The sequence below is a fragment of the Nyctibius grandis genome (assembly GCF_013368605.1).
Source record: "Nyctibius grandis isolate bNycGra1 chromosome W unlocalized genomic scaffold, bNycGra1.pri SUPER_W_unloc_1, whole genome shotgun sequence".
NCBI lineage: Eukaryota > Metazoa > Chordata > Aves > Nyctibiiformes > Nyctibiidae > Nyctibius > Nyctibius grandis.
Genome location: NW_027167472.1, coordinates 8,633,906 through 8,644,355, shown reverse-complemented (window position 1 = coordinate 8,644,355; position 10,450 = coordinate 8,633,906). Strand labels below are relative to the sequence as shown.

Sequence of the window (10,450 nt, the reverse complement as noted above, 5' to 3'; positions counted from 1 at the left end):
TTCCACCATCGTGAGCACATGGCACTTGCCTTGGTGGGTTCGTGGAAGCGAGATGTAATCCATCTGCCAGGCCTCTCCATACTTATATTTCAGCCATCGTCCTCCATACCACAGGGGTTTCAGCCATTTGGCTTGTTTAATTGCAGCGCATGTTTCACATTTGTGCATGACCTGTGTGATGGTGTCCATGGTCAAATCCACCCCTCGGTCACAGGCCCATCTGTATGTGGCATCTCTGCCTTGATGACCCGATGTATTATGGGCCCACCAAGCTAAAAATAGTTCACCCTTATGCTGCCAGTCCAGGTCTACTTGAGCCACTTGGATCTTAGCAGCTTGATCCACCTGCTGGTTGTTTTGCTGTTCCTCAGTGGCTCTGTTCTTGGGTACATGGGCATCCACCTGACATACCTTCACAACCAGCTTCTCTAATGGGGTAGCAATATCCTGCCATAATTCGGCTGCCCAGATGGGTTTGCCTCTGCGCTGCCAGTTGTTTTTCTTCCAGTGCTTCAGCCATCCCCACAGGACATTTGCTACCATCCACAAGTCAGTGTACAGGTAGAGTCCTGGCCATTTTTCTCACTCAGCAATATCTAGAGCCAGCTGGATGGCTTTTACCTCTGCAAACTGACTCGACTCACCTTCTCCCTCAGACGCTTCTGCCACTCGTCATGTAGGACTCCACACAGCAGCTTTCCACCTTCGCTGTTTGCCTACAATGCAGCAAGATCCATCAGTGAACAAGGCATGATGCTTCTCATTCTCTGATAGTCTGTTGTATGGTGGGGCCTCTTCAGCACACGTGACCTCCTCCTCTGGTGACATTCCAAAATCTTGGCTTTCAGGCCAGTCCATAATTATTTCCAAAATCCCTGCGTGACTGAGGTTCTCTATTTGGGCCCACTGAGTAATCAATGCAACCCACTTACTCCAGAGAGATTCAGTTGCATGATGAGTAGAGGGGGTCTGTCCTTTAAACATCCAGTTCAACACTGGCAATCGGGGTGCCAGGAGGAGCTGTCCCTCAGTGCCAATTACTTCTGAGGCAGCTCAAACTCCTTCATAGGCTGCCAGTATCTTTTTCTGTTGGAGTATAACGGTTCTCCGATCCTCTGTATCCCCAGCTCCAAAACCCCAGGGGTTGACCTCGAGTCTCCCCTGGTGCCTTTTGCCAGAGGCTCCAGGTAGGACCATTCTCCCCTGCTGCGGTATAGAGGACATTCTTTACATCTGGTCCCATCCAGACTGGTCCAAGGGCCACTGCATGGACTATCTCTTGTTTAATTTGCTCAAAAGCCTGTTGTTGCTCAGGGCCCCATTTAAAGTCATTCTTCTTCCAAGTCACTTCATAGAGAGGGCTCACAGTCTGACTGTAATGGCGAATGTGTGTCCTCCAGAAGCCTACTACACCTAAGAAAACTTCTATCTCCTTTTTGTTAGTTGGCAGAGACATGGCTGTTATTTTGTTGATCACATCCATTGGCATCTGACGGTGGCCATCTTGCCACTTGATCCCTAAAAACTGGATCTCTTTTGCAGGTCCCTTGACCTTTCCGCATTTGATGGCAAAACCAGCTTCTAGAAGGATTCGAATGACTTTTTCCCCTTTCTCAAAAACTTCTCCTGCTGTATCACCCCATACAATGTTGTCATGAATGCACTGCAGGTGTTCCGGAGCTCCACCCTTCTCCAGTGCAGTCTGGACCAGTCCATGGCAAATGGTGGGGCTATGTTTCCATCACTGGGGCAGTCGATTTCACATGTACTGGATGCCCCTCCAGGTGAAGGCAAATTGTTGCCTACACTCTGCTGCCAAAGGAATGGAGAAAAGCGCATTTGCGATGTCAGTCATGGCATACCACTTGGCTGCCTTTGACTCCAGTTCATAATGGAGTTCTAACATGTCCAGCACGGCAGCACTCAGTGGTGGTGTGACTTCCTTCAGGCCACAATAGTCCACAGTTAGTCTCCATTCCCCATTAGACTTTCGCACTGGTCATATGGGACTGTTGAAGGGGGAGCGCGTTTTGCTGATCACTCCTTGGTTCTACAGTTGACGGATCAGCTCAGGATCTGGATCAGCAAGTCTCTATTAGTATGATATTGTCGTCGGTGGACCATTGTAGTGGCAATAGGCACTTTTTGCTCCTCAACCCTCAGCGGCCCCACAATAGAAGGGTCCTCTGATACACCGAGCAGGGTAGACAGCTGCTTAATTTCTTCCCTCTCCACGGCCGCTACACCAAATGCCCACCAGTACCCCCTTGGGTCCTTGAAATACCCTCTCCTCAGGTAATCTATACCAAGAATGGATGGGGCATCTGGGTCGGTCACAATAGGGTGCCTCTGCCACTCAGTCCCAGTCAGACTCACTTCAGCTTCCAGTACAGTCAGCTCTTGGGAGCCCCCTGTCACACCAGAGATACAAATGGATTCTGTCCCTTTATAGTTTGATGGTATTATGGTGCACTGTGCACCAGTGTCCACTAGAGCGCTATAGTGCTGTATCTCTGATGTGCCAGGCCATCGAACCCACACAGTCCAAAACACACGGTTGTCCCTATCCTCCCCCTGGCTGGAGGCAGGGCCCCTCTGATCCTGAACATAGCATTCATTATCACCGTTGGTGCCTTGGCATCTGTCCAGCTAAATAATGCTAAAGTGTTGCCACATGACGGTGGCGCAGTCTGTACCCACTTGTGCCACATGGGTTTGGTAACTCCAAGTGCATCTGGATCTACTGGTGTCTGTGGGTCATCCAGGTCAGCAAAAATCAGCTCCCACACAGCTATTTCCCTGAGATTCTTAACCCCTCTCTCAGTGGTTGTCCACTTGCCTGGGTGGTATATGACATCATCCCTAAAGGGATACCTGTTCCTTACGCTTTGCAGGAGTCGCCACCAAAGAGTGAGGGGCTCTGCACCACTTGCAAGACCCCTATCAATACCTGCTTCTCTAGCCATTGATCCCAGTTGCTTGGCTTCTCTACCCTCTAACTCAAAACCATCAGCTCCATTATCCCAGCAGCAGAGCAGCCAAGTAACAAGTTGCTTGCCTTCATGACGGCTGTAATCTCTACTTATGTCTCACAGCTCGCTCAGGGATAGGGATTGAGTGGTTACCTCTGTCTCGTCCTTCTTTGATATCCCTGGTTGACCATCACGACCTGCTCTTTTTGTGGTTTTAGTCTTCTGTACAGGGGCAGCTGATATCGGCACTGGTTAAGTCCCTAGGTTAGCCACATCACCCATCACTGGGGGCTGATTAGCTGCAGCCCTTGTTACCAAAGTCTGGGTCATCACAGCAAGTGCTTCCTGGAGTTGGTTAATCACAGTGCCCAGTGCAGAGATCTGAATAGCCTCTGGGGTAGCTGGGATGTCTGCTGTAGGGACTGGCAGGGTCTGAGTATCTGTGGGTGCTAGGGCAGCTGCAGTGTCTGTCATAAGGTCTGGAGCTGCTGTGATGCCTGGTATATGGGCCAGGGCTGCTGTGGGGCCCTGTATAGTGGTTGTAGCAGCTGTGCTGTATCCACCGTTATACCAATGGTTAAGCGAGAGCAAGAATTGAAAGACATTCAAAAGGCCTGACAATATGAGCATAGTGGTTGAACCATCCCACGGGTATTCAAAATTCTCAAAAGCCATTGAAATCAGCCTTAAGGGAAAAGGAACGTACATGTCACCCATTCCTATTCCATAGAAATCAGAAATGGGCACAATTACAGAAGAATTTATAATACCATAAACCAATGCCAAACCACATAGCAGAGTGATGCCTCTAAGTCCGTGCCCAGAAGTGATAAACCACACAAAACCAGTAACAAACAACAGCAGAGCCACACATTTGATTAGCCACCCCAAAAGCAACTGTAAAACCCAACACCAGAGAATTCCACCCAGTGACCCTGCTACTGACACCAACATAATGACTGCTTGTGACAAAAGCAGTCAAATCTGTGAAAACTTCAACCCTCCAAGGCTCTTGGATCAAAAGTGTATAGTTCTCCCAGGTGATCTATTTACATTGGGCAACAAATAAACTGTCTTCATTTAGCCCACACCCAGGGCTAAACAATAAACAATTTTTTTATCACCCTATGTCCCTTCCCCAACCCAGCCAGGGAATTGGGAAAAGGAGGAAGACTGGTGAGTTTGAAGTTAAACAGATCTAATAAAATAAAGAAACCAATATCAATGCAAAACACTCAAAATTATATTTATCTATAGAGCATTGGCAAGTTGCTCCAGGAATAGCAATCACTTGGAACTAGGAAGAGAGAGAAAATAAGAGAAGAAAGCAAGCCCTCCCTTTTATAACGAGCTTGATGTCAATGCTATAGAATACACCTGTGGGCCAGCCTGGGTCAGCTGCCCTGGGTTTAACTGCTAATGGCCTTGATCACCATGGCTGGACACAAACCAAATCCCAATGAAACCAGGACACATCATTAAATATTTGGCTCTAAGCTTTACAGACATCAACATGCAGTGAATGAAAAGGTTACAGGAAGAGATCAGTATACAGCTAGTTCACTAATCAACCACTGGCCTCTTACCAAAACCAGCACTCAAATCTCATTAAATTGTTCTTTATCTATGTGGGGGAAGAATGTACATGAACTGCCTTCATTGAAGTACAAATGGCATGCAAGTGTTATGGCTCTTAGTGCTCTCAGTGATGAAAGGGGAGAACAAAAATGTAAACACAAATAGCACCTGCAAGGTGATTGTTAAATAATGAACAACACTGGAACAAGAAAAGACAATGGCTGAACACTTGTGACAGATAAGAATGAGAAGTCCTCAATTTTGTGGTTATAAAGTGCAGGTCTCAGAACCGATAGATTTAAGTGAGGTAGCTCTCCCAAAGACTTCCTGGGTGATGCTGTCAAATCGCCAAGGCATCCATTTTCAAAATTCTTCATTTAGACAAGCTTGAAAAAAAGGGGGGAGAGCAGTGATCAGCAGCTCAGACTATCTTGCTCTAATCCACTCAAATAAGGCCCCCAAAACAGGTAGTCTATAATGCATTAAAGGTTAATGGACATCAAGTAGAATCTCTATTACTTGAGGTGCCCCACCTACAAAATGAATGCAGGTTCAGGTTAACAAACATGAGTCAACAAACATTACTGGGACTGTCTTCACCTTATCTTACTGTAGCATTATTCATAGAATCATAGAATGGTTTGGGTTGGAAGGGACCTTAAAGATTGTCTAGTTGCAAACCCCCTGCCATGGGCAGGGACAGCTTCCCACTAGAACAGGTTGCTCAAAGCCTCATCCAACCTGGCCTTGAACACTGCCAGGGAGGGGGCAACCACAACTTCTCTGGGCAACCTGGGCCAGTGTCTCACCACCCTCACAGTAAAGAATTTCTTCCTAAGATCTCATCTCAATCTACCCTCTTTCAGTTTAAAACCATTCCCCCTCATCCTATCACTACATGCCCTTGTAAAAAGTCCCTCTCCCGCTTTCCTGTAGCCCCTTCAGGTACTGGAAGGTGCTAGAAGGTCTCCCCGGAGCCTTCTCTTCTCCAGGCTGAACAGCCCCAGCTCTCTCAGCCTCTCTCCATAGGAGAGGTGCTCCAGCCCTCTGATGATCTTTGTGGCCTCCTCTGGACTCGTTCCAACAGGTCCATGTCCTTCTTATCTTGGCCCCAGAGCTGGACGCAGTACTCCAGGTGGGGTCTCATGAGAGCAGAGTAAAGGGGCAGAATCACCTCCCTCAACCTGCTGGCCATGATTCTTTTGATGCAGCCCAGGATATGGTTGCCTTTCTGGGCTGCAAGTGCATGTTGCTGGCTCATGTCCAATTTTTCATCCACCAGTATCCCTAGGTCCTCCACAGGGCTGCTATCAATCCCTTCATCCCCACAGAAGTCCAGGAAGACCCTGGCTATGCACTTGTGTTGCCAACTCAAGATGAAATCCAGGGTGATGCATCTTTGCTGCCTAGCCCATAGACTCATTTTTCATTTTTATGATTTTTGACACGTGTCTCAACCAGCTCTTGCAGAGCCCCTGCAGCTCACTGCCACTGCTGGCATCACTCCCCTGGTGTGGGGGGTGTGGGGAGAGGAGCCTGGCTGAGCGTGGTGGTGCCCGGATGGAAGGGCACCTGTGAGAGGCCCATTTGTGCCCGTGGGTCTGAGGGACAGGTACTATTGAGGAGGTAAGAGAGCTCCTTATGGGTGGGTACGTGCTGCCCGAGGGGCTGGTGGCCCTTCACACTAGTGCCTCTTTGGGGGAGGCGGTGGCAGGTCAGGAGAAAGCGGACTGTGTGTGGGTGCCCCCGAGGGGTGCAAATGTCACCCCTGCCCCCAGGCAGGAGGCAGTGCCTGGGCATGAGGCCTGTGTGTATGTCTCCAGTAGCGGGCCGTGCGGAAGCAGGGGTCCGGCAGGGAGAATCGGCCCTTTGAATGGGAGCCCAGGAGAGGCTGAGGGGGGGGGGGGGCCGGGACTGAGAGACTGGGTGGGGCCGGGCGGCCATTTCACTGCCGTCTCTATCACACCCGAGGCCACAGACTCCAGACGAGGCCCCCGTTGCCAGGGTGACTGGCCAGCGGCACCCCCGCCCTCCCCCACGCGCCGGGCCCCGCCCCCCCCCCCCTCCGCCAATCGGAGGGGTGGTGGCAGCGGAGCGAGGTTTTCTTTGTTCAGCCATTTCAGGGACTGGAGCGGGTTCGGAGTTGTGGAGGGAGAGGGCGGGCTGCTCTCTCGTCAATCCTCTGCCGTCGGGTTCTGGGATGGTGTGGGTAGGTGTTCGGGCTGCGAGGGGTGGGCTGGGGCGTCCCATCTCCGGCGGCCGGGGCCGGGGCCGGGGCCGGGGCCGGGGCCGGGGCCGGGGCCGGGGCCAGGCCGGCAGCCAGCCAGCCAGCCAGCCAGCCGCCAGCCAGCCGCGGGCCCGGCTGCCGCTAGGGGTTTTCGTGCCGCCGCTGGGAGAGGAGCCGTGCGGGCCTAGCCGTGGGCTGCCCCTTCCCCTTCCGCTGCGAGCTCTGCTGCCTCATGCCGGTGGATGTATGGATCAATGGGATGGGTGGGCAGCCGCGGCATGAGGGGCGTCCGGGGCCTGAGGGGTCGCGGTCCGAGGATCGGGCACCCCCCCCCCCCCAACTCCCTCTGCTCCTCTCGGTGCTACAGCTGGTGCGGTCCACGCAGCCGGTCCGCAAACTCTCCTATTGCAGCGAGCCGGAAAGTGAAAGTCGCCTCGGGATATAAGAAAGTGACCATATTTCCTGCCTTTTTTCTGGGGTGTGTAGGGTCCCTGCTGTCCAGATCTGGCTGAGTGGGATTTCTTTAATTTTTTTTTTTTCTAAGAAATATTCGAGAGGAATGAAATCCCGTGTTTGTCTTGTACTTCTGTTTGTTTGCTTATTTGGGGAGGTTGTTAATTTAGCTGCTCAATGGAAATAGGCGATGGAACTTGTAAAGCCTTTGTGGGGTGACTGTACAAAGGGCTCAAACGCTTTTTGGGTTGGTATAAGTGGCTTGCTCAGTCTTTGAACTCTTTATCTACTTGCTGTGAAGGTAACAATTCCTCTCCCTTGAATTTATACTCAGGACCTGAGATCCTCCTACTGTGAGGCTTGTTCTGCTATGCGCTCTGGCCATCACAGGTTCATAACTTGTTTGCTTGCCTTCTTGCATGTTTAAGTAGTCCTTAATGTGGTATTTGAATACTTCACAGATATTGTTCAATCCTTACAACACTCATTGAACAAAAAGTTAACTTGTGTTCTTCCAGTACATAATTAAACAGAAAAAATAATTGCATGCCCAAGATCATACAAGGAGCCTTTGGTAGAATTGGAAACTGAGCCCATATTTCTAATCCAGAGTCTCAGCTATGTTTAAAAATGGCAGTATATGGTCTGTTTCTAAAAGTCCTTGCTTTGCTGTGTGAACTGTAGTTATTTTTGAGTTACATGTGGGAGGATGGAGAAAAGCTGCCCACAACTGGGAAGAATACTTTCTATATGATCAAAATTACTTTAGAATGCATTTCTTCAAAATATCTAGCTAGATTGTATTATACTGCTTTGAGTATAAAGGGATAACTATGATCCTGCAAAAACAGGGTTAAAAAGCAGTTTACCTTCTGTCTTAAAGGAGGAAGGCTTTGGTTAGAATTAATATTGACTAAGGACCATGTTTACCATTTGGATATAAGCAGTGACAGACTTCAGTGACTTCTGAAATTGATATAGATGTAAGCACAGCTGCTAAATTGAGCTAAGCATGCCTTGTGTAGGAAGGTGAAAATAACATTAATGATGGGTTTACAAATGTAGACTTCTATTGGATTATCTGACATATATTTTTCTATTATGTTTATTTAGATTCCAGTTTAGGAGTGCTTGTATGCAGATATTTAAGAGAACAGATATATGTGCTTAATTTTAGGTTCATGGTGTAAATCGGAGCAACCCCAGGGACTGAGCTGCCTTATAATCAGGTGATAGGTACACACAGAGCTGTCCAGCAGACTGGCAGAGCTGAAGGAGAGTTTAATTCAATCAGGTTTCCTTCCTACTATAGCACACCAATATATATATATAGCACACCAAGATGCTATAGCTACAAAGGAGGGTGGCAGAAGGCCAAGTATAATCCTCCTTCATCAAAGCTGATATTCAGAATCTGTACAGTTTAAAAAACAGGGCTGAAATTTATACAGAGATATTATTTTTGAAATGTTTCATTGATAGATATCTCCTTTTGTAGACTCAGTGTTGTCACTGTCAAAAATTTGGACCACAGGTTTGTGAAACTTACACATTGATCAATGCATTATTGTTAATGGAGTTGTGCTATTGATATGCAACAGGGGGAGGATTTTTCTTTGCTTTGTTTTTGAAAGGGCTAGGACTTTTTTTCCCCATTATTTTCATGTCCTAATTATGTTGCAACTCTGATTAGTTTTGACCACAGAAATGAACTTTACCAGTTAATTCAGTTCCAGATTCTATGAACATTTAAATACATGTAACAGTAGTATGTTTTGATCACCTATTCCACTTCTTTAAACTGTTTTATAGTATTGATTTGGATAGCTTGGATAGGTTTTCTATATCTTTTGATAGATTTCATATCTATATGATAGTTGAAAAAAATGAATGCTTTTTTATATATATATATGTATGTATAATATGCAGAAGCTATAGAGGCCTAAGATCAGGGCTGCAATTCATACCAAAATTTTATTTTAAAAATATCTCATTGGTAGATATATACTTGTGTAGACCCAGTGTTGTTGGGTTTATGTATGTGTTCTATCATATGTATGATAAATCAATGTACATCATCTGTTTATGCATATACATATGGATGCCATGGAATGTGGCATCTTTTAATGTTATAGAAATAAACTTCCAAATATCACTTTTAGCCTCCAGAAGGCTTTCCTTTCCAAACCAGACTCCAGAGTATAACAAAATTTAAACAATTAAAAAATTCACTTAACTTCCTGTGTACTGAATGCTTCTGAAATTTTGAGTTTGTGTATATATATATATTTTTAATGAGTCAAATCTGAAATAAGGTCTAAAGTCAAACAAAATTCATGTGTAAAGAAAACTTATGGTTTTTAAGCCTTGAGTATAGAATATAGTTTCTGTTAAATTATTCCACCATTAAATAATTTTATATAGCATTTTCTACAAGCCATTGTAAAATCCCTTAAACATTCAAAATATGATGCTTATGAAGAACTTGATCAATTATTTAAATCAATGCCCTTAATGGCAATGCTAAATATAAAAGCAGAGGGAAAGGCAAGACAAAATGGTTTTGGCAGAGAATAGAAAATAGTAGGTGAGTAGGTACAAAGATGCAAGAAAATTGTTACTCTATTAGAACCCAAAAAGGAAATACTTGTGGAAATGATGGTGAGGTAGCACAGACCAGGGGTTTCCAAACTTAGTTAGTGGGTATATGATCATCATTGGTAACTTCTGGCATCCGGGGTCACATGTTGTTCTAACCACACAAAACCAGAGCCTCATCTATGGCTCTTCTCCTTCCAGATTTCCTACTGCATGTTCCTGTCTTCCAAGCTAGGATTGCAGTCCAATGCTCACACTCACCTTCTGTTGTTATATTTGTCACAGCAGTCACATAAAAACAGGAGACAGAAGGATAGTTCCAAGCAGGCATGGTTGGCAGCTGGAATGTCACTCTGTATCTTGTTTTTCCTCACATCCTGTTTTCTTGCTAAATTCCTCTTCACTCTCAGGTTTAACCATTTCAAGGACATAGCTCCATTCCTTCAAGGTCAGGGCTGCCAGCAGCTTAGTCTAATCCCTCAACCTTCCCCATGCATTCATGTACCTGTAGAAGTTAACTCTAATTTTGCACTTCAGCCACATCCTTTCCCCTGCACACATCCAAATTGTGACTCTTCCAGCAAGTACAAAGTGGAACCTCAGCTTCCCCTGCGTGCATGCC

General features: G+C 46.7%; 1 protein-coding gene across 3 annotated transcripts in view; it reads left to right on the top strand.

The window, feature by feature from the left end:
* Positions 1-6,672: 6,672 nt before the first annotated feature.
* The window catches only part of LOC137677108 (transportin-1-like), an 83,884-nt gene continuing 80,106 nt past the window's right edge, over positions 6,673-10,450 (top strand). For all 3 annotated transcript variants that reach the window (XM_068424297.1, XM_068424295.1, XM_068424296.1), the window contains exon 1: positions 6,673-6,759. The gene's annotated coding sequence lies outside the window, so the exon portion shown is untranslated. The remainder of the gene's footprint in view (positions 6,760-10,450) is intronic.